The 3,260-nt window shown below is 37.5% G+C and overlaps 1 pseudogene; it reads left to right on the forward strand.

The window, feature by feature from the left end:
• Positions 1 to 2,761: 2,761 nt before the first annotated feature.
• LOC112478651 lies at positions 2,762 to 2,880 on the forward strand (annotated as a pseudogene).
• The last annotated feature ends 380 nt before the right edge of the window (positions 2,881 to 3,260 follow it).

The raw sequence follows: 3,260 nt of genomic DNA on the forward strand, positions 1-3,260 counted from the left end.
AGCCTCTGATGAGCGCTATAAAGGACAGCAATTCTAGCTCAAATTCTTCATTTTGGCAGGAAAATGACCAGCACAAGAACACACAGTGGGTTAGTACATAGTCAAGCGGGTATGGTAGATAGCGTTTTCCAAAGATGGCCACTCCCATGTAACCCCATCCCACGTGCTCTTCTTCTAATGCAAGATCGAAGCTGCTACATTGGGAGGAAGGGTTTAAGATCTCAACCTAGAGAAAGAGACCTACTCTTCAGTAAGACTAACTTTAACCAGTGGTTCTCATCTGGAGGCACTTTGCCCCTTCCCCAGAGGACATTCAGAAATGTCTGGAGACACTTTTGTTTGTCATGACTGTTTGTCATCCACTGGCATTTAGTGGGCAGAGGCCAAGGATGCTGCTATACATCTTGCAGTACATAAGACAGCCCCTCCCAACAAAGAATTACCCAGCCCAATGTCAAAGTGCCAAGGTAGAGAAACCCTGCTTCAACCCGTAACAGACAATGGCACACTCCTCAGAAAAACGCCCAGCAGACACGGGATGCCACGTGCCTCAGGTCACAATGGAGGGAGGACGTGGGTCTCTCGTGGGTGTTCAAGGAGACTCATTTCTTCTCAAACAAGAAGTGAGCATCTACCACCCTCACTTCCTCCTGAAAGTAAGAACAAGCCATCTACGCAGCATCTTTGCTAGCTGGAGGTGAGAGTTAGAACAAGATGGAACAGAATCATCATGAAGGGAAAAGTGAAGTGTATTGGTTGAATCTTTGACCTTGAAGAGCTTGTGCAGTAAATAAACATGCATGATAGGGTGGGTAGCCACACAAATTAATACATGAATTTTCCTGCCAACTTTCCCAGGATGGATGCCTAGAAGGGATTGCTGTTTCAAAGAGTTACTTGTTTTAAGGCTCTGCAGATCTTTTCTCATTACTTTCCAAAAGTTTTGCCAGATGAAGCCCTCACTTGTGGTATATGAGAGTACCTGCTTCAGGGCTTGGCCAAGGTTTTCTATCTTCTCTTTAATCTGTTTATTTAACAGGTTAAACAAACGTCTCATTGTTTTAGTTGATTTCGTTAAGGCAAAGCTCCCTTTATTTGCTTACTGGCCATTTGCATTTATTGGTCAGTGAATTTCCTGTCTCGGTCTTTTGCTCATTGTGTTCATTGAAATTTTAGGGTTTTCTTATTGGTTAGTGTGAACATTTTTATATATTAAGTGTGTGAATCCTTTCCATATTACCAGAAATATTTTTCTGACATCTCATCTGTCTTTTAAATTTTGTGTGATGTTTTGGAAGTACTGAAGATTCTTAAAAATTTTTACCCAGTAAAATCCATTTGACTCTTCGTGATTTCTTCTAAAGAGGAGGAGTGCTCCTTTAAATGATCAGGTAAATATTTTCCTACTGTAACCTTGGTTTTGTATCTATAGTTTTATAAACATATAATTACATAAATATTTAAACAGTCTCAATACGATTCAGTAAGGAAAACTATACACATACTACTTGACTAGGAGTCATGGAGAATTAAAAATATTATGATGCTGACATTTCTCATCTGAGAATGAGTATATCTCCCCGTTTTATTTATGACTTATTTTATGTACTCAGTAGAATTTTTTAATTAAAAAAGAATTACCAACATCTCAGACATACAAAAAAAGTATAAAGAATAATATAACGAACTCTCTTGTACCTTAGCTTCAGGATAAAACAATGTCAACAGAGGTGAAGGCACACGACCTCCCCCTTGGCTGTATCTGCTCCCTGCCCCAATGCAAGAAACTACAATCTTGAATTTGTGTTGGTCATTTCCATGCATTTCTTTTCACTTTTACTGCTTAAATATGTATTACTAAGCAAAATATACTTTTCATGACACACCCCCACATGGAGATACATTGCATATATTGTATAACATTGTTTTCCTCTGTGACAGTTCTTACCAAATATTATGCTTGGGAGAGTCATCCATATTGATACAGATAACACTAGTACATCCTTTCGTACCAATGCATTTTATGTGTTTTAACGTATCGTCTTATTGACAGGCACTCAAGTTTCCAATTTTTTTCCTCCTTCACACAGTATGCTGCTGTTAGTATCTTTGTACCTGTCTCTCTAAAATAATTTGTTAGGGCTAGTCACAATTTCAACAGAATATATTAGAACTAGCCATATGGTTTTGTACTTCATCGGAAAAAAAGACACTTGAAAAACTCAAGGAAAATCAGAAAAAACAAAAAACAAAAAAAACCCTCTAGTAAAGAATGGAGAAAACTAACACCAGATATTAAAATATTTTATAAAGCTACAATAATCAAAACAATGTGGTGTTGGTTCAGGAATAGACTGAGCAACAGAAAAGTTCAAAGAGCTCAAAAAGAAATCCAAGTCCATAGAAAACTTATGCAATGTTTAAGGTATTTCAAACTGGTAATTAAAAATGACTTAATCAACACTGTTGGGGCAATTCACTACCCACTTGATAAAATTAGGCCAAATTCTTATATCATTCCAATATAAAAATCAGTTCCAATTGTAATGAAGATACAAACACAGACAGACAGACAGGGGAAGGGAAGGGAAAGGAAGGGAAGGGAAAAAAAAAATAAAGGAGGGAAGGAGGGAAGGGAAGGAAAGAAGGAAAAAACAGGAAAGAAAGAAGAAAACAGGGAAAGGAATTATATTTATAATCTCATAGTGAAGAAAATATTTTTAAGCAAGCTATGAAAACAAGAAGTCATAAAGAAAAACAAGTCTGTGGCCATGCCACCCTGAACAAGCCCGATCCCGTCTGATCTCAGAAGCTAAGCAGGGTCGGGCCTGGTTAGTACTTGAATGGGAGACCACCAGGGAAGACCAGGTGCTGTAGGTGTAAAAAATAAAAAAATAAAGGATTATAAGCTGACAAGTTCCTTGCAATCTGTGAGGTCAATCAAGGGCTGCCTCGCCTAAAAAAATAAAATAATAAAATAAAATGTTAAAAAAATTAATTTTTTTTTTAAATCAGATTTGGTAAAAATAAATGAAGTAGCCTTAGAGGGGTAGGACATAAAGTCAAAAGACAAATAAATATCAGTGTGGGGAAAGGTCTGCAACTCATGACGGATACAGGGAGAGGATTCTTAATAGACAAAGAGATTTTACAAACAAATATGGAAAACCTTAAACCCATGGCAAAAAACTAAGTAACGGATTTCAAATAGTGTGTGCACACATACACACAGACGTGTGCCCACACACACACACACACAC

Source organism: Pteropus alecto, unplaced genomic scaffold, assembly GCF_000325575.1.
Source record: "Pteropus alecto unplaced genomic scaffold, ASM32557v1 scaffold61, whole genome shotgun sequence".
Taxonomy (NCBI): Eukaryota; Metazoa; Chordata; class Mammalia; order Chiroptera; family Pteropodidae; genus Pteropus; species Pteropus alecto.